We start from the raw sequence: 22,424 nt of genomic DNA on the forward strand, positions 1-22,424 counted from the left end.
AGTCTAGATAAAAGACAGTATAATATGTCACTTAGAGGGTATTCTCCGGAATAAGATATCTTGGATCTATAATCTGTAAACTCTGGACAAGTTAATTATCTTTTCTGGATTCTCATCTCAATTTCCCAATTAGAGAAATGAGGACATTAATAGTATCTTCCTTATAGAATTGTTTGAAGAATAAATGAATTAGTTTAAGCAAAGTGCACATAATTGTATTGGCATACTCAATAATGTTAACTATTATCGAAAGAAGAAAATGTAATTTTAGAACGAAATTAATTTTTGTTTGCCTATCTTTTGTTCGAATATTTGAATGTAGTTTTCCAAGATGACGTTAGTTTTCATGGATTAAAAAAAAACATAGCAAACTGAAACAATTCTTTCTCATCTTTGTAGTTGTTAAGAATAAAAGGAAATTCCTGTATGGTGTGATCTTGAACATTTTAGAAGCAGGTATGTTTTCTACTTCTTGAACATACTATTATACATGGCTCACAAATAGATATTTAATAAACATCATTTATAAATTTTGTTTTTCTTTCTTATCTTTTCTTAAATTTTTCCACCCACACCTTTTGAATTCCTTGACTTCAGCTCAAATTCATGATCCAGCACCACTATTCTCTCTCATGCACTCATACTGTACCCTGTATGCATCTTGGAACATCATTTGTCATGGCAGGTATGTGGTGGATTCTGAAAAATAATATAAACTAACTCCTGGGTATCAGTATGTGTCTGGGATAACTTAAGGGTAATGCTTATGTATCGGATAGCACAATTAATATTATAATTAACAGATTGACATGTATAAACACTTTTCACATTCATTTTAATTTCCTATTCTTCATTCTGTAACTTATAAATCATTTTGTGCAGCTTTTCCAAGGGGCTTAAGAGTGAGTGGTATTTATGGTACTTCTGAATTCTAAGTGAGAAACCAAATTCACTTGGTTAAATTATGATAAACAAAACTCTAATATAGAAAACTGTAATGAGACCAATGTAAATGCGTAAAAGGCTTATATACCCCAAATATTACGATGAACTCTGATTATCTGCCTGTAGTTGCTCACAGCCCTTGATTTCCTAATTGTTTTCCTTTGCTCCTGCTGTTAACTACTTAAGTCTTTCATATTCTATGGGATCCAGCTCAAAATCCAATTACTATATGAATCCTTTCTTTCCTGAATTTTTCTTGAAATTGTCCCTCACTCTTCTCATGATCATGTAGTACTTCTTTCATAACTCACTTCAGCAATTTCAGCACCATTCATTTGTCAAACAACTTGAGTCCTTATCACATGCTATGACTCTTGAGCACTAAGGAGACAAAAGTGAATAAGATATCATCACTATCATAGTGTATTACCAGACTTGAAGCTATTTTTTAAAAATCTATCAACCTTTGGGGGGAAAATAAAAACACTCTCTGAATTCCACCACTGACCTGCCTAATTATGGGTGCACAAATTTATTTTCTTAATTAATTTAAGACTTAAAAACAATTCCAGGGGCTGACCCAGTGGTGTAGTAATTAAGTTTGCGTGCTCCACTTTGTTTGCCTGGGGTTCGTAGGTTAGTATCCCAGGCACCGACCTACACACTGCTCATCAAGCCATACTGTGGCAGCGTCCAACATACAAAACAGAGGAAGATTGGCATGGATGTTAGCTAAGGGACAATCTTCCTCACACACACACACACACACACACAAAAACCAGTTCTACCAATACACAAGGATCTTTACTGGCTCAGGAAATGTGCAAATGCTATTTCCTTTGCCTACTAAGCTTTTCCCATTTACTTCCCCCTCTAGTTAACTCCTATTTGCTGCTAAAAGCTCAGTTTATAGGTCGCTTCAGAAAAAGACTTTCTCCTAAGCACTACCATCCCATTGTCTGTGACATGTTCTTTTTAGCATACTATAATTCTTTTAATGCTTTCCACAGGAATAACTTATTATAGTTAATAAATTATTGGTAATTTTATTGTCTTACCCTTTACCTTATCCTTTATAACATGGTGTAAAGGACTGTGTCTGACTTGTTCACAGTAATATCCCCTGAGCATATCATACTGTGGTGTGAGTAGTAGATTCTAAATTAATATTTATTGATAGAATGAACAAATAGCAAGTGGTTTTTGTCTGAGTAAATATTAGCAAAAAATCTTGAAAATTCCAATACTATTAATTATGGTTTATATTTCACTCAGGATCTAGCTGCTGTGTTTGTACAGAAAGTGGATTGAGAACACAGGCAACTGTTAGTTCTTTGCTAACAATGAAAATAGTTTAAGAGAGCTGGGTTCTCTGTGCTCCTTAGAATTCCATTACGCTTCAGATGGAAAGCAAGGACAATTTAGTGTGTGCTTAATCCTGATTTTACACATTTTCCTTTGGCAGGCAGCTTGATGTAGGAAACAAACTAAGTATGTAACAAATACTTTGATCTGATTCCTTATTCGGATATTACATGGCTAATTACGTTTGAGGAAGAGATTAATTTCCTGTACCCTGAAATACTCATTAAAAAGTGGCATACAATGCTTCAAAGACTGACATAATAGGGATAAAAATCAAGATGCCAGATAGAGTGTACATAACATTTATTTTTTCACCATGCCTCTTTTCTTGCCAATTACATCAACACATTAAAATAAAGAGTGACAACAAATAACATGCATCAACTTTGTTTCAGTACTTCCTATGACCTACTAAATTAAGAAGTATCGTCCTCACTTTTCTGAAATGAAAAATAATGTTAATGGTTTTTGTCTAGCTCTTTCTGAATGAAGATATGGACATTCTATTTAGCTCTGAAAATGCATACAACAGTTTGCTCATATGTATTATCTGTGATATTGTGACATAATAAGAAATATATATTTGGTCTTCCTCCATAGTTCTTGATATGGAGTACTTAAGACCCGTGTAATTTTCTGAGTGATAGGAAATTACATAAATAGGAGTGAAAAGAGTATCTTTGTTATTCATAATAAGCCCTTTTCAACCTTATCTGAATTAATGCTAATTAGGTGACTTTTGGAGAAGAAGAGCTGATTGCCAGAGGAATCAACCATGTAATTAGAGGGTTGGAACTTTCAACCCCACCCCCAGACCAATAGGGAGGGTAAAAGGGCTGGAGATTGAATTCAATTGCCAATGGCTAACAATTTAATCAATCATGCCTACCATAATGGAAGCTTCATAAAAACCCTAAACAAAGGGATTCAGAGAGCTCCCAGGTTGGTGCACAATATCGATGTGCTGAGAGGGTGGTGCACACACCCACAATGAGCATGGAAGCTATGTGCCCCTTGCCACATACCTTGCCCTGTGTATCTCTTCCCTTCAGCTCTTCTTGACATGTATCCTTCATAATATACTGGTAATAATAAGTAACCTGTTTCCCTGGGTTCTGTGAGCCATTCTAGCAAATTATTGAACCTGAGAAGGAGGTTGTGGAACCTGCAATCTGTAGCCAAATCAAACAGAAGTTATAAGTAAATTGAGGATTGTAATTGGCATCTGAGGTGGGGGGGAGCAGTCTTGTGGTCCTAAGCCCTTAACCTGTGGGGTCCACGCTAACTCTGGGCAGTTAGTGTCAAAACTGAAATAAATTATAGGACACCCAATCAATGTCCATCAAAAACTGGAGAATTCTTTGGAGTGGGAAAATTTGGCATCAGAAGTGAAGTAACAGAGAAAGACAGTTTACTTTAACTATCCAATCACAGAGGAGAACAAATTTGATGGTCACTCTCAGTAGTCCTAAATTCTAACAGTTGCAAACCTTTGACCAATACTTGGAAATATGTGATTCACACACTAATTGCTTCTAAATTTTCTCAGGGGAATGTAATCCATTCTCTAGTCACATAAATTTAATGAATTTATATATTTTTTCTTTTTTTCCCTGATGCTTCTTGTCTTAATCTTATCCATCAGCAAAAGAGTTATTTACTTGTGCATTTGAAGATCTTTTTTTTCTAGTCAGTCCTGAAAATCCATTTCCTAAAAGTCATGAGTTGACTATTGTGTAATTCTCTTTTGACTGTTACATATGTAACTTAAGAAACTTGGATTGACATCCCCATTTTATTTCTAGTATTATATTTCACCTAAAACGATTAAAACTGAGAATAAAAATTGGATTACAGCATTCATAGAGTCAAGGATGGGTAAACTTATTTTCATTTATTTTTCAAGATATAAGTCCACTAGGACTGCAGGGCAGAACAGTTCTCACTCCTAAATGAAGGTCGATTTAGGAAAGATGCACTTAAGCTATATGTTGAAAGACGCGGATTAGAAAATAATACTTAAAAATGCTTGAACTCTAAGAGAATTTGTCCCTTATGCTTCCTACATGTATGTAAAGTTTTGTCTCTACTTTCTATTTATTTTCAAAGTAATATACCTTAAATGTAAAATAAACCTCTTGGTACCAAAGAACTTATAATGAAAATCACCAATTTTCTGTCCAACCTTTCCCATCTCCCCACTCTCTTTTCTTGAGGCAACTTCTTTTGCTACAGAGATTTTTTCTGTAATCGAACCAGAGAAGTTCTTTTATTTCGCCACACCAAAGTATAGATAGACTCATGTAACATCATTACCCTACCAGGTGTCCAGGGATCCATTCCTTTCTAGATCTTATGAGCATATATTACAGTTGCAAGGAGAATGGGGATCCAAAAAGTTTAAAATAGGATGATAGTGTCTACACTCAGGAGGAAATCTCCAACAGAAGCTGCCTCCCTGCCCCCAAGAAAGGAAAACCTTTTGCTCACCCAATTAGAGACTGAGTAGTACTCTTGTAAAGGCTCCAGATGCTCCTTCAGCAACTGTATCACTTCCAGGCATTTGTGATAACAGATACTGGCTAAGCACAGAAAAGTGGTGACTCAAGGCAAAGGTTTTCTCGCAGCTTGGCCTCTCCCTTCCCATTAGTCATATTTAACTGAGGCCTTTCTGACTTCTTTTTCTTAATATTCCCACTCCTCAACCTGACTTATATTCCTCATTCCCTCTTTCCATCATTTCCCTCTTTCCCCATTTTCTGTTTTTTGCTATGAAATTAGAAAATTAACACTGAAGAATCCAGCTGAGTCAATGTCTGCATGTTGGAGGTAGAGAGGGGTATGGAAGTACTGTGGAAAACACATACAACACAAACAGTAAGTGTAAGTTTGTACTTCCAACATATAATCTTGCAACATCTGCATGGTCCTAAATAACATGATGTTTGCTATTTTTTTATTTATGAAACAGTTTTTTACTCTAATTATGATAGCTGAGAAGTCAATTCAAGTATGTCCAGACTAGAAACTCTTTTTCTCTTACAGCTTTCCTCTTTTTTTAATATGAAAGATGACAAATCTAAAATGCACAAGTCATAAGTGCACACTTGAAATTTTTGTCTGTGTAAATTGCCATGCAATTACTCCCTGATTTGAGACGTAGACCATTTCTAGCACTAACAAAGCCTTCTTCATGCCCCTTAGCTCTCAATAATTATTCTTCACCCCTAAGATAATCACTATTCTAATATCAAACTCTGTAAAATATTTTTGCCTGTTCTTGGACATAAAGATGGAATCATAGAGTACATACTCTTTGTGTCTGGATTCTTCCACTCAGCATCATGTCCGTGAGATTTTTCTTATTACTAGGTATAACTCATTACATGATTATACAACTATTTCCTTGTCAATTCTATTCTTTTACTAGTAATGGTCATTTTAGTTACTTCTTATTTTTTTAATGCTGTGAATAAAACTTCTCTAAACAATTTTGTATTTCTTGTACATCACTTCTTGTGAACATGTGTTCTCATTTCCCTTGCATATATTCAGGAATTAAATTTCTAAGTCATGTTGTGGGCATATATTTTGTTCTACTAGACAATACCAAACAGTTTTCCAAGGTGCTAGGAAAAATCAATAATTTTATCAATAGTTTTATGCAACTTTCTTTTGCTTTACATCCTTGCCAACACTTCATGTTGTCAATCTTTCTGATTTTACATATGCTGGACTGTATTATGTATTTATACACAATTGTAGCATAAATTGCATTTCTCTTATGATTAATGGTGCTGGTAACTTTTTGTTTGTTTGGATATCCTCTTCTATGTAATGTCTATTAAGTTTTTGGTCATTATTCATTTTTTTTTTAAATATATATATTCTGGATACAGTTTGTTAAATATATAGATTGCAAATATCTTCTTTTATTCAATAACTGATTTTTAATGTGTCATGAACAGAATGGAACCTTTCTATAAGTAGAAAACAATTTTAATTAATTCTTATTAATTAATCTTTTCATTATGTATTACTCATTTTTTTGTCTCGATTAAGAAATATTTTTCTGTCTATAAGATCAGGAAGATACTATATTTTTTCTTCTGGAAGAGATTATTTTCAAGTTAATTTTGTTTTATCTACAGCAGAGATCAAAATTACTTTATTTCTGTCAAGAGCTATTTATTGAAAAGTCATTTTGCCTACTAAATTACAATGATGCCTTTGTCATAAACCAGGCAATGTATATGGCAGTCTAATTCTGGTCTTTCTGTTCTGGTTCAGTGATCTATCTTTGCACAACACTATTCTGTCTTAAATAGTGTAGCTTTATACTAAATCTTGATATCTGACTTTATTCTTGTCCTTAATAATTGCCTAGTTGCCTTGGATATTCTAAGTGGGGTGTGTGTGTGTATGTGTTTGTATAATCTTATCACTTCACATACACACACGGATGAGGTTTTGATTGACATTGCATAGAATCTGTCAATTAAAAGAGAACTGACACCTTAACAATGCTGATTCTTCCAATTCATGCACAGGGATTATCTGTCTTTTTATTTATATTGCCTGTATTTTCTTATAGAAAAGCTTTGTCAATTTCAGCAGAAATGTCTTGCAAAACTTTCTGTTAAATTTTTTCTTAGGCATTTGATAGTTTTTGATGTTATAGAAAATGGTCTTCTTTATCCACTTTCATTTGCTAAATTTTTGTTGCTAGCAAATTAAAAAACATTTGAATTTTTCAGCTTTATTTATGTATAATTGATATGTATACTGAAGAGAACATCTTTAAAGGGTACAATTTGATGTGTTCTGACGTATGTATGTATCCATGAAATCACCATTAAAATGATGCACATATCCCTCATGCCCCCAAATTTCCTTGTGCCCTTTGTCTTCTTGGTTGGTGCTACCATGTCAGTTCAGTTTCAAAACCTTCATTATGTTGCTTGGAGTCTGCCTTGCTCAATAACCACTTCGTTGTTATTGTGAGACTTTAGACAGTGGTAGAGATCACGTTCAGTTCTCAAAGCCTTTGCTATGCTGTCATGAGTTTGTTCCACACTTGTGCAGCTAGTAGGTGAACCCTGAGTTTGTATCAGCTTATATACAAAATTAATTCTCCAACTTTCTCCTCTCTGAGATTTTCTCTATCCTCTCCAGTTCCGGAAGTCCTTCTTCCTATAGTTTTCTGGTCAGGAAGACAGACCTCTCAAAGTTTAAACTTCCCATACACCAATCTCTTTTTCCTTTCCTTCTGACTTACTTTACAACTGGAAATTTGTAACTTTTGACTCCCTGCATGCATTTCACCCACTCCCTACCCCTGCCTCTGGCAACCACCAATCTGTTCTCTGTATCAATGAGCTTGTTTTCTGTTTTTCGGGTTTTTTTAGATTCCACATATAAGTGAGATCATACAGTATTTGTCTTTCTCTGTCTGACGACTTATTTCACTTAGCATAATGCCCTCAAGTTCTACCCATATTGTCACAATTGGCAAGATTTCCTTCATAAGTAATATTCCATATATATATATATATATACACACTACATTTTCTTTGTTCATTCACCCATCAGTGGACATTTAGTTTGTTTCCATATCTTGGCTATTTCAAATAATGCTGCAATGAATATGGGGGTGAATATATCTTTTCAAGCTAGTGTTTTCATTTTCTGCAGATAAATACTCAGAAGTGGAATTATTGGATAATGTGGTAGTTCTTTTTTTAATTTCTTGAAAAATCTCCGTACTGTTTTCCCTAGTGGCTTCACCAACTTACATTCCCACCAGCAGTGCACAAGGGTTTCCTTTTCTCCACATCCTCACCAACACTTATTATTTCTTGTCTTTTTGATAATAGCCATTTTAACTGGTACGAGGTGACATCTCATTGTGGTCTGGATTTACATTTTCCTGATGACTAGTGATGTTGAGCACCTTTTCATGTAGCTGTTGGCCATCTGTATATCTTCACTTCACTATATATTCATCCTCTGCCCATTTTTAATAGGATTGTTTGTTTTTTTGCTATTAAATTGTATGAGTTTTTTACATCTTCTGGATATTAACTCCTTATCAGATATTTGGTTTGCAAATATTTTCTCTCTTTCGGTAACTTGCATTTTTATTTTGTTGATGGTTTCCTAAGATGTGTGGAAGCTTTTTAGTTTGATGTAGTCCCACTTATTTTCGCTTTTGTTGCCTTTGCTTTTAGTGTTATACCCAAAGAATTATCACCAAAACTGATGTCAAGGAGCTTACTACGTGTGTTTTCTTCTGGGGATTTTATGGTTTCAGGGCTTATCTTCAAGTCTTTAATCTGTTTTGAGTCAATTTTTGTGTACAGTTTAAGATAGTGGTCCAGTTTCATTCTTTTGCATGCAGCTGTCCAGTTGTCCAACACTATTTTTTGAAGAGACAGTCCTTTCCCCATTGTATATTCTTGGCCATCTGTGGTTTCCATGTCACTCTTCATAGAAACAGTACAGCCCAGCATCCTCATTCCTTGCCCTCTTCCAGCTGCCTCATGACAGTCCTGCAGCCCCCTCCTGCTGCCCAGGCACACCATCCCAAGGGCAGGGTGGGGCAGTCTCTTGCAGCCCATCTTTTCTGAGACTGTCTTAGGTGACGCATAGCCTACTCCACCCATCCACCCAACAAGTTGCTATCGCAGTCTTATCTCACAATCCAAAGTCTGAGACCTACTTTGTTTCTTTGTTATCTATGATCTTGTTTGAAGAAAATAAATATTTCCCAACCTCTTCAACAAAAATAATTTCTTCTTTCTTTCCATCTCCCTTGCTTATTTCAGTTCAGACCTCTTGCCTAGTCTTAAATTAATTGACCATATGTGTGTGGATTTATTTCTATTCAGAATATTTCCAAGTAAATTGTAATGGAATATCTCTATTCCATTCCATTGATCTATGTGTCTGTTTTTATGCTAATACCACACTGTTTTGATTATTATAGCTTTGCAATATAGTTTAAAATCAAGAAGTGTGATGCTCCAGCTTTGTTTTTGTCTCTCAAGATTGCTTTGGTTCTTTGGGGTCTTTTGTGGGTTCCATAAAACTTTAAATTTTTTTGTTCTATTTCTGTGAAAAGTGAGGTTTGAATTTTGATTGGGATTGCATTGAATCTGTAGATTGCTTTGGGTAGTAAGGACATTTCAACAATATTAATTCTTCCAATCCATGAGAACAGATTAGTTTTCTCTTTATTTGTATCTTGTTCAATTCTTTCACCAATGTTTTATAGTTTTCAGTGAATAGTTCTTTTACCTCCCTGGTTAAATTTATTTCCAGATATTTTATTCTTTTTGATATAAATGGAGTTCTTTTCTTAATTTCTCTTTCTGAAAATTCATTATTAGTGTATAGAAATGCAACAAGTTTTGTATATTGATTTTGCATCCTACAACTCTACTGAATTCATTGATTAATTCTAATAATTTTTTGGTGGAGTCTTTAGGATTTTCTACCTTATAATATCATGCCATCTGCAAACAGTGACAGTTTTACTTCTTTCTTTCCAATTTGGATGTCTTTTATTTCTTTTTCTTGCTTAATTGATCTGTTTAGGACTTCCAACAGCATTTTGAATAAAAGTTGCAAGAGTGAGTATCTTTGTCTTGTTCCTGATCTTAGAGGAAAAACTTTCAGCTTTTCACTGTTGAGTATGATGTTAGCTATGGCCTTGTCATATATGACCTTTATTATATTGAATTATGTTCCCTGTATACTCACTTTATATAGTGAGTATACAAAATAAACCCCACGTGGTCATCATGTATGATCTTTTGACTATGTTGTTGAATTTGGCTTGCTAGTCTTTTGTTGAGGTTTCCTGCATCTATGGCATCTTAAGAAAATGTAGTTTTAAAGGTATATTTCTTTGATTTTTAAAGAGTAACATGATTGATATTAAAAAGTTGAAAAGCTTAGGAAAGGTAAAGTTAAAAATTAGATTAATCAATAAGTCTAAATAAATGTGAAATTTATTCATATTTGGATGCATTTTTTCAGTCATTTTCATACAGATATAAGGTTACATATGTAAAACATATGACCTTCATATGCATTTCAAAAATAAAATTTTTCTTACTATAAATGTATTTCATATTTTTTCTAAAGCTCTTTTTTATGGACATTTAATAAAAAATAGATTTATATTTATGAAAGCATTTTTGAAATTAGAATGTTATCTATTATATATATAAATTCAGAATTATATGCATCCATAGTTTATTTGTATGGCGGTTATTTTTCAAAACAATAAGTATTTTTCATAATATGATTATCAATATTTTCTGAAGACATTGTGCTTACATTCAATTACGTAACATTTTTTGATGTGTAGAGTTTTAGTTTTTGTCTTCCTTCTCCTTAATACTATGATTATTATAATTTTATTATTGTAAATCATAATTTAAGAAATCCTTGTAAGTAACTATAACACTTATATCATTATCTTTTTGGAATTAATTTGTACAAAAATTTGGGGTCAAGAAGTATGCACATAATTAAGACATAAAAGTTAAGATTTTTTTATCACGAGCTTTCCCCATGTTTTATACATTATTTCAATCACAATTTTAATACATAATATCTGTAAAATTTATCTATTATAACTTATCATATATTTTAAACTGGTGAATACGTGTCCTTTTAGATTTCTAAACCTTGAGAATTTTGAATAAACATATCATTTTCAAAATTTTCAAACTTGATACTTTGTTCTTATTTCTGTTTTTTTCCTATCTAGACTTCTAGAAGTGCAATTACTCATCAAAGATGTTATTTATTTATTTATTTATGTATTTATTTTTGGTGAGGAAGATTGGTCCTGAACTAACATCTGTGCCAATCCCCCTCTATTTTGTCTGTGGGATGTCACCACAGCATGGCTTGATGAGCAGCTTTTAGGTCTATGCCCAGGATCTGAACCCTCAATCCCCAGGCCACTGCAGAGTGCACGAACTTAACCACTACGCCACCGGGCTGGTCCAGTTCAACGATTTTAAATAGCTTATTGGCTTGACAAATATTAAGTTTCATTTCCAACATTGGCAGTAATTTATAAACACACAGGGAGTGTATAATTTGTTACGCTTTCAAAGGTACAGTGGAGGAAAATTTCTAATCTTTCGTAGGTGAAAACTTATACTTTAAGTATAATTCTATCATTTCTATATAAAGGAAAAATAATCCTTTCCTTTTTAGCTATTTGAATTTCCTCTTTACAGAATAAGCTAGTCAAGCACATTATCCATTTAGCTGTAGGAAATTTTCTCAATTTCAGATTACTATGTTTTCATTTTGTCTCTCTTTTCTTTTGTTTACTATGCAAATAGTAATAATAAATACTCAAAAGCATTATTGTGAGGGTTAGAGAAGATATAAGAACTCTAACCAAAATTATTTTCAGCAGAGTTGTCAATGATCCCCATACTCCTAAATCTCCAGTGCTCAATATTCAAACTTTATCTCACTTGACTTGGCTTCTACAAAAATTCATTCTTCCAGCTTGTGTGGCTGTTTCTCTCTGATGATATTGATTATAGTTTTCAATTTTCTTTCCTGTTCCCTGCATAGTATCTATTTCTCTGACTTCTATTTTCTAAGTTATTAATTATCTATCATTTTGGAAGCTACCTGGATACATGGTATTCTTTGTGTCTCTATTGACCTTAAAAATTGATTCAAATATATATGAATTAATATTGCTTCTGGGTAAATCACCAAGTTTCAGTAATTTTAGTCTTTTTCTCTCATGCTGCTGAATTTCTCAAAAAATGTTCCCCCATATCATGCTTTATCATAAATTCATCAATTTATGCATTCACTCAACAAATATTTATTGACTGCTTACTTTGTGCTACATATTCTCCTACCTGTTTCGGATCCAATAGTGAAAAATTATATCTCTGAACCCATGAAGAGACTCTTCCAGAGGGAGGAGAAAGAAAGCAACAAAAACATAATGAATAAGTAAATTGTAAGTATGACTATGAAAATTATGAGAACATGTTAAAGGATAATATAAAAGAAAAAAAACCAGAATTTCCTATGTGTGAGTGTCTGTGTCTCCTGAATGTCTGTTCACTTTTTTTTCAAGAGAATAATTATTTTCCTCCACTACTAGTTACTGAGAGGTAGAAGAATGATAATCTCTTTATGGCTTGGAGGAGGGATGGGAAAATGCAGAGACACCTTAACCCTTACCCTTCCTCAGTATAATAAACCTCAACTTGACTTTGGTTCTAATCTTTAGATACCAGGGTTTCATTTTTCTTATTCTGCCCATGATAATAACTAATATTCACTAGGTATTCGTTAAAGTTTAAGCAAAACGTCTATTGTAACTATTCTGTTCTTATCTCCTGTCCCATTCTTTCATCTTTTTTCTTTATACCATTTTATTTTATTTCTATTATTTTAAAGGGATTTCATGATGAATCAGGGATGAACTCATATGTTCAATATGCCATGTTTAATCAGAAGTTCCTTTACATATTTGATTCCAAGTGGAAATCACATGTCTAAATATTCCAATCTTCTTCATGGAAGAGTGCTTCCTACAAATTTCTATAGTCTGGTTGTAATAACCTTGACATATGGTTCTGATTGCAAATCCAAGTATAGCAGAATTATCCTGATGTATCCATTCTCTGCCAGTGGAACATGGAAGCAGCTTGAGAAATTCAGAACACATGAGGCACTGCTCTGAGACACCACCCCCCAAAATTCTAATTTCTTAAGAAAAAGAAAATCTGTGGAGTTAGAATATCATTGGGTTACAACTAGCCATTTCCTGAGAAAATTTTTTGCTGAAGAAGATTAGCCCTGAGCTAACATCTGTTGCCAATCTTCCTCCAATTTATACGTGCGTCATCACCACAGCATGGCTGATGAGTGGCGTAGGTCTGTACGTGGGATCCAAACCCATGAACCTGGGCCACTGAAGCAGAGTACCCTGAACTTAATCACTATGCCACGGAGTCCACCCCAGGAAATTTTTAAGAGTTTTCTTTTTAGGTACTCACACAATGCCAAAAACGTCTGTTACTGCATCTAAAACATTCCAACTTGAATTATGAGTTCTCCCTAAATTTCAATTCCTACTTATACTTGGTTTCTTTGTTATTTTTTTACTTTGTGGTTATATAACAATATAAATAGTTGCTTGTATCTCATGCAACCCTCTCTTCTGTACTTTATACCATATGTCTAAGTTTTAGGCAGTCTCAGTGAAACCATGAAACCATCATTATATCTGATTATTTTAATCTAATGAGTAATGGAGGCCTATGTGGCCCTCTGAAATAGATTCCAAATAAATCCTGCCCACACTACATCCTCTGCTTTTCCTTGCCATTCTTGTCTCTGCATTATGAAACATGCCAGGAACACAGCTGAGAAAACAAAAACAAATAGAAGGAACATGTATTTTTTCATTTTTCAAGAACTTTCCCAAAAATTTTACTCATAAGTGACATCAATCCTTCTCAAAAGTTATTGCTTCCATTTACTCAATTCTTTTACAGAACTGGATTCTCTTGAACCTCTCACATGCCAAAGCCCACTAACCAAACATTATGACTAACACCCAAATTCTATAACTTTTATGTCTCAATCACACTCTCCCATGCACACACACACACACACACCCATTTTAACAGTTTATTTTATATGTGTGTATACACTTTTCATTCTTCTCAAAATTTTTTCTATGTCACCTATTTTAATTCTATGTCACAGAGAACCTGGAAATCAGACTGACAAAGAAATACATTTTCTTAAAATATAGGACAATAATGCCACCTTAAAAGGGGAAAAAATATGTTATGGTTTGGATTAGGATGGGGAAGAAGGGAACACTCACACATTAATAAATGGGGTCTCCAAAAAATTTACTTAAATCTTTGCGTAGGCTGAATGAGTAGAGCAAAACAAACAAACAATATGAAGACCCATCACCTGTCCATGGTTTTCCACTGATTCTCATCTGAGAATCTGAAGAATAAAAGAATAAGAATACAAAAGCAGAGATTTCAAGTAGGGGAAGATCAACAATGTCAAATTGTATCCATAAGCCAGCAAGATCATAATAGATGTGTCACTAACAAGATCATTAGTGACATTCTTGAGAGCAATTTAACTAGTGACAGAAGCAGAGTCCAAAATGGAGATGATGAAGGAAGCAAAGGTAGGTAAAGATCAGAGTCAATGAAACTGTTCTTTCAAAAATTTCAAGACAGAAGTATGGGAGAGAGTTCGATAGCTAGAGAAGAATAAAAGGAGAAAGGGTGGCTGTTTGCTTGTTCATTTTCTTGTCTTGTTGTGAATTATTTTTAAGTCAGAGAGATGTGAAATGCCTTCTAAAATAAGTGGAAGAAGTTAGGTTAAGTGAAAGGACTAAGCAATGTACTGAGAAATGGGGAAGGAATTTGTAAATGTAAGCACAATCAAATAGAAAATACTGGTAGACTACTGTTCTAAAAATACTTAAAATTTCCCTAGTAAAATTTTAAGAACAAAAACAAGCAAATGGAAAAAATACAAGCAGTCAGCTAAGGAGTTGATATATTAAATATATGATAGGCTCATTAAATAAAATATTTACAGCACTAAAACCCCCAACAGGCAAAAATATATCAGCAGATTAGTCATAGAAGAAATAAAAATAGTTAAAATGTTCAGTAAAGAAAAGCACTGAAGAAAATGTAAAGTAAAACCATAGTGTCAACAATGTTTGCCTATAAAATTTCAAACTTGATTGTAACAGACTTGATGACAAACTATAATGCAATATTTTATCATGTGAAAAAATGGAAATTACCTCAATGGCTGAAAAGAGAAGTCAAATAAATTATGATATATTCATGACAGTGAATATTATATAGTCAATTTACACACATTTTTTAAAAATATAATGAACTATTAAAGGAGTAAAAGCAGTTTTAAGGGGGCCACCTGGGTGGCATGGTGGTTAAGTTCATGTGCTCCACTTCTTCAGCTGGGGGTTCACAGGTTTGGATCCCAGGCGCAGACCTACACTCTGCTCATCAAGCCATGCTGTGGCAGCATCCCACATACAAAAAATAGAGGAGGATTGACACTGATGTTAGCTCAGCGACAATCTTCCTCACACACACAAAAAACAAAAACGGCTTTAAGTAGTAAAAATAGACATATTAAAAGTAAGAAAGCAAAATGTTGATAGTCTGGCTTCTGAGTGAAATGATTAGTGATTGGATTATCATCTCTATCTTTTCTCAAATTTTCAAACATTATAAAATTATTGCTTATAATTATTTATTCTTTTCTATTTGAAAAAGAATAAATATTTCTTTCTTGCATTTACTATTAAACTAATATTAAGACCATTAACTCCAGAATAGTTTTACCTAGTGAATTGGCAGATGTGCAAAATCGTATAGCCATGTAAGGCCTAGACATTTCTTTGTAGTTTAATTAATAAGCACTCAAAAGCTGTGAATAAACATATAGAAGCTAATGCTGAACAAATTTACTAATCTTTTTCTAATAGGCTGTTCTGCCCCATCGTCTTCATGGAAATTAACTGCAGTGGTTCCATGGATCCTCTGCTTGGCGCTCCTTGTGTCTGTTGGAATCTTAGCCACAGAGTGTAAGTCTCTCTGACGGAAAACAAGTCAGCTTGTTCACTGTTCATAGGAAGGAATCTCTTTAAGATCATTTCTTTTTATTTTTAATTTAATTTCCTAAGCACGAATTAGTTATATTCTTGGCATTGTCTCTGTGCTAGAGGTCATTTTAAGAGTCACGTCAAATGGCTAACCACACCTTTATCCTGAACTTTCATGACTTCATCCTTAGGCCCATTCTTGCTGCTGGTCTCATCCAGCTGGAAGAGCTCTTCTTCCTTTTGCTGCCTGTTAAATTTATGTCTTACTTAAACTCGCATTAGGATTACTTCTGAGAAATCTGCCTGAGGTTTCTCCTGATCAGAAACAATTGCTCTATAATCTGTGTTCTTACCTGTGTTATGTTCATTTTTCTGTCAGATTTGTTTTGTTATTAGATTTCTTTGTGTATGTCTCTTCAATTATACTGTACCTTTTGGAGGTCATTGATAATGTATTGTTCCTATTGGTGTTCACACAACAAAACATGTTTTGTGCCATAGCAAATTTATCTCAGGTTAAGGATGACAAACCAAACGGATATTTGTGACCTGGTCTTTAGTAACAGAGACATATTCAGGAAATCTCACTTCCACTCAGGAAATAGATGAGAAGGGATTGATTTCAGGAAATTCAGGGATTCAACCACTGCCAACAAAGGCTCAAGGTAATTTAGGAACAAGATCATGTGTTTTCTAGGAGATAGAAAATAACTATATCTCTGTGTTTATTTGAGAGCGCATAAAATAATTAATGAATAAATAAAATATGTTACACACATATAATGCAGTGTTAGATATTCAGAAACATATTCACTAAAAATCCACTTAAACTTGGAAGTTCTTGATAATGCTGACATATTAACGGTTGTCTGATTAGAATTACAGTGTCATGAGTTACGTCTTAGCATTATTGAAATTAGTTAACAGCACAGCAATTTGAAGTGGGTTAATACATTTTTATCATTTAATTTATGTACTAGTTATCACTTAGCTTTCACAATTTAAACATCTGTTTTTCCATTTATAAATGTACTGATAAAAGACACTTAGACTTACTCTAGTTTTTTTCTTTTACTTTGGAAATGTCGTCACTGTGAAGACAACAGGCACGAGCATGGGCAAAACTGCCACTCTTTTTCTAGAAATTTGATTCCTTGGACAGATTGTAAACTTCACTGTTCTACTTCACATTCAAGATTTCTTAAATTAAATGCTGAAAAAGAGATGGGAAAACAAGTATATGTTTCTTAAATTTTAATGAGTTTCTCCGGGAGATATTTCTTGGACTCTAGAGGCTTTCCCTCTTCTGAGGTCACTATTTCAACACAGGGAACTTTATATGATACACATTAGAACATGCCATTCCCTTTCTTGAAACTCTTTTTCAGGGCCTAGTTCAAAGCCCCTAAGCCATAACAGTTGTGCAAGTTTTATTCATTTCCGAACTTTTGGCTATCTCTGCAGCTTCCTTAGTTACTAATAACTTTCCATTACTTCCACTCCCTCACCCATTTCTTTCAACATGCTCCCTTTGTGTATTCCTTAAAGTGTAATTCAATTTTCTCCTCACAATTTTACTCTCCTCCTCCCAACCCTGTGTAACTTTACACTAATAAATGCCTATTTACTTTCTTGGTTTATATAGAATCACTATACTCTGAAAAAAAAATTGTTTTGATCACGTGGTACTATAAGAGTCCCTGATAACTACTGTCATTTCTTCTTGTACTTCCCTTTTTGTAGCAATGACTTACTTAATTGATTTGCCCCTTTCTTAGATTCTTAGGTAACAAGTCGACTTGCTGACTTTCACTACTCAGTATCTAGCACAATGTCTAGAGTATTATAAAGGCTCCATTATGGTGGTTTCATGAGTAAACAAATTATTGGTTATTCGTGAGTGGCTAAAGAACCCCAAGACCATGTTTTGTTATAGTGATACAATTCCAGACAAAATAAAAATGTTTAATAAAGTTAAAAAATGTTTTAATCTCTATATACATAGACAATCAACCATGAGTATTGATTTAATTTTTTCATTAAATTATCAATAATTTAATGTCAATCAAATAAAATAATGTCAATCTATCAAGAATTTTGTAAAAAACAACTGTCAACGATGCAATGTTTTATGCATCAGGAGAAGTTTTGGATCACTTTATATTACAACAGCAACCATCTGAAATGGGCTTGGCTAGCTGGCTCAGTTTTTACCTTGGACAAGTAAGTATCCCGCTGTTTTAAAAGACCAGTCCCAGAATAGCAATATTAATTAACTATCTAGTGTGCATATAATCAGATGTTAAATTCCATGACTGATGGTTCCATACTATGGAGAACAGAAGGGAGAATGGAATGGAAAATGTGGAACATAAAATTATATTAGCAGCATGATAAGAAGTTTATTCAGTCAATTTTCACATCAATCAAGATTTTTGTGTTGTTATTAGAATTTTTATGTTAGTAAACTAAAGCTTAGGTTATTTAACTTACCAAAGATAACCTGCATAGAAGTAGATGTAGTATGAATAGCTTAGCTGATCAACAAAGTAGTCAAGACCCTTGAAAGAGGGAAAAAGCAGACTATACCTCTGAAATCTAAAGCTCAAAAAGAGGTCATTTTCGGGTCTTTATCCAACATCTACCTTATTGTTCTAGCTAAATGATAAAACATTTTTCTTTTCTTTTTTACCAGAAGCAGTTTACAAATTACAATTAGTGAATGGAGCAATGTATAATTCAGTTTCCAATATTTGTTTCCTAAAGCCCCTCTCTCCCAGTATCAACTGCATCAATAATACTGATGGAGAAAAGGAGGGAAACACATTTAGTCAGTCAATTATCTATACTTAATAAAAACCATATTCCTTATGGACACTTCTACTTAATTAAAGTTTTGACATCTTTAAGTAATTATATTGTCTTTTATGAAACCTCATCCTGATTACTCCAACTTAGATAGAACTCTTCGAATATTTGACCCTTAGAAATGAATAGTAGTAATGTTTAATGTAGAGGCTACTGGTTTATACTAGGGTGTAACCTAATTTTCTAGGTATAGACAATTTTTGTAGCTCTGCACCATAATAATTTACTACATAATGCACAAAAACACTTTTGGGAGGATTCTGGAAACTATTTTCATAATAATATTGAAATGTTATTTACTGTTTTCAGTCTCATTCTTTGATGAGTACATGGTGAAGTTTTCCTGAGGCTTCATAACATATAATACCACAAAAGATTAAATGCTGAAGCAGAGATAATGTAGGGGAGGAAGATAATTCTTCTACCTCTAGATCCTTCTGCTGGGCTACAAATTAAATTCACATGAGACGGAATAATAGGAGAAAATCAAACAAAGCTTTATAATATGTATACATGGGAGAAACCCAGGAAAGCTGAGTAACTCAGTCATCTGGCCAAAGCTGCCACCTTAAATATTATGTTCAGCTGAAGGCAAAGGAGGATATTGGGGGAAGTGGTTTGGTATTTCAGAGGGAAGGAAGAAAATTTACATGGAGATGGAAATGCAAATGTTTGTTAAACAACTTTTGCAGGGCCAAAAGTGGGCATGTTGGTGCGTTTCTATCACGCCTATTTTACATTATACTATGGTTATCTTATGGCATTAGCTCATTCCTGGAACAGGCCTTCTATGTTAAATTCTTTTAGGCAGTTTGGGGGAAGGTCAAATGTTCTTCCTGAGTCTTCTGAGCCTTTTTTGTCTTCAACTCAAAATAATCCGCATACCAGAGGGGCACATCTTGCAGGGGGGACCTGCCCTAAACCTCATTGATAAGAATTCAGTTGTTTTCTATCATGCCAGACAATTAAAGATTTGCAAAAATATAAAACAATGGCAGTATTGGCATTATTTATTGGTTTTGGAAAATGTAATTATTCTTATATTAACACAAAATGTATATGTATTTATTATTGTTGTATATAAATGAATGAATTTTTTTAAATATATGTTTTAATTCTTAACATGGCAAATATGGATAGACATATCCCAAATGACAAAGTTTCTTTGGGTTCCCCAACAATTTTTAATAGTTGAAAGTTCTGATCCAAAGTTTTGAGAGCTGCTCTTGTAATAAATATAGCACCAATTTTCCTATCAAAAGGATAACATATGTAAGGCACCCATTTCATCCTAGTATATTATTAAAATAAATTTAAAAGGTTCCCATTTTGCCTGAGCACCCATAGAGAGTAATCAAGACTGAAAATATTTTCAGCATCCCACTTCCATTATTTTTGAATGAAACAAATGCTCTCTTACCGAAACTTAGCAGCTTTTTCCCTCATTAAACAGGCTCCTGGTGTTGCACGTTTTTTATTAGATTCCAGAGTTCTGAGAAAGTTGAGTCAGACAGTTTCTGCCAGCTTTATGATTGCTCTGGTGGAGCGACAGAACTTTGTATTTCCTTACTCTGCCATTTTCTTCCCTTAACATTTGGATGGAACAAACATTATTTATTACTTGCATATTAATAAATTTGCTAAAGAAGAATCATATACTTCTTTACATTTTTGATAAATGCATTGTAACTTTCCTTTAATAGAATTGATATATGAAATAAATTTGCACTTAAGATGGACATTCTTTTCTCTTCTAGGCTTTGATTAAAAAAGATCTGACACTGACTATAATCATTGCAAATATAAACAAAATGGTCAGTTATTTGATGGTGATTGCAAATGACCTGGCCATTGTATATGTAAGAAGACAACATATGAAGATTAAATTTTTAAAAATCATAAGGAAAAAAACAGAAAATATTGAAACTTTTCCAAGATGATTTTTCATTTCATTTAATAAAAACATTTATTTACCTAAAAATATCGAATCCCATACAAATTTTTTTGTAGTAAATATAACATCAATTAAATTTAAACATATTAAACAAGCAGGCCTAAATATGTGACTTAGTAGTAGTGATGGACATGAAATGGAGATAGGTAAAGATGGAAAGAAAATATTAAGAAAATACATAATAGTGACAGCTTTGATAAATCTGTAGTGATCGAAGTTTTAAATCCATCAAAACTTCAAAACTCCAAAACTCCAAATCCTTGAAAACTTCAAATACAATTGAGTGACTGTATATCTTCATATTGAACACAAGTTCTTTGTATTTTCCTGGAGTCTTTTCTCTGCTTCATTACAATGAGATATCACCAATAGGGGGAAAAGAATGAATGTGACTTCAAAGAACCAGCTTTTTCACAAGTTTAGGAAGCAATGGTTTGGAAATGGTTGTAAAGATCAAGAGAACTTAAAAACTTTTCTTGGCTCTAAAGTGGTCATGGAAGATGAGAATGAACAGAGTTTTTGATAGCATCTTGTAGAAGATTTTCACTTTTGGAATCATGTGTTTTGCATTCTTAAGGAAACATTTAAATAACTAACAACAAACTGAAACCAGCTCAAGACAAGGTTGACATAAGGGAAGCTATATTGTAGAAAAGAGACCATGTCGTAACTTTGAATGACCTCTGACTAACTAACCCAGCTGGGTTTGCACCCTCTAGGAGATCCACCTGTTCTATAGATTTTATGACTCCTGCTAGTGCGTATACCTCCCAGCTGTGATAAGATGGTAATTTTGTTCTTTTGAGTTCTTTAGCAATGTGATGTCCCCCCAAACAGAGAGTCTATGCTGATAGCCATCATCAATGAAAACGAAAGATCCAATGTGGCAACTCCTGGTCTGTAACACCAGAGGGTCAACATTCCTAACCTCCTCCTCTATAACCCACTGGCCTTCAAGATTCTGCTTCAAGATTCTGCTTCAAGATTCTGTGCCCCTCTTAAGATGGTTCCTTTGGATATTAGTCATCCATCTTCCCTCTTGCCAGCAGAACTTTCAACTCTTAAAAATTGTTGAGGAACCCAAAGAAATTTTGTTATTTGGGATATATCTATCCATCTGTCCAAAGGGCAGATCATGCACTTTGTGCAGTAACAAAACTATCAACAAAAAAAGTACCAACAGTTTTAAAAGAAACTGAAGCAAGCTAACTCTATCTTAAATTGCTAACTACTGAACAGAAAGATGAATTACTTCAAGTGACTAAAACACAGTGCTTTGTTGTTTTTACTGTAAATCCAATGTACTCTATGAACAAAAGCACTTACAAGTAGTACACAGCAATCTTTTTAGTTATATATTGATAATGTTATTTTGAAGTTATTACATGTGTGATGTAGAAAAAAGTAAATATGCAGTTACGTTAGCATCACAAGAAAATAAGAATTTCAGTGCAAGAAAAAGATCCAATTATAAAAATAAAAGTATTTAAGTAGAAAGCGTATCAACCTAATTTGAATTGAAGTATAAAAGTATAGCTTTTAAACTGTCATATGCATTTCCTAGCTTGGTACACTGAAAGTCATAGAAGCAATGGCATCCAGTAG

At 33.6% G+C, this 22,424-nt stretch overlaps 1 long non-coding RNA gene across 1 annotated transcript; it reads left to right on the forward strand.

Moving 5' to 3' along the window:
- The first annotated feature begins 396 nt into the window (after nucleotides 1-396).
- Nucleotides 397-20,846, forward strand: LOC139083339 (uncharacterized). Its single transcript, XR_011539979.1, has 6 exons — nucleotides 397-456; nucleotides 598-685; nucleotides 12,240-12,325; nucleotides 15,881-15,979; nucleotides 18,091-18,220; nucleotides 20,623-20,846. It is a non-coding gene; the product is annotated as an uncharacterized lncRNA (long non-coding RNA).
- Nucleotides 20,847-22,424: the final 1,578 nt, after the last annotated feature.

This window comes from Equus przewalskii, chromosome 5, assembly GCF_037783145.1.
Source record: "Equus przewalskii isolate Varuska chromosome 5, EquPr2, whole genome shotgun sequence".
Classification (NCBI taxonomy): Eukaryota; Metazoa; Chordata; class Mammalia; order Perissodactyla; family Equidae; genus Equus; species Equus przewalskii.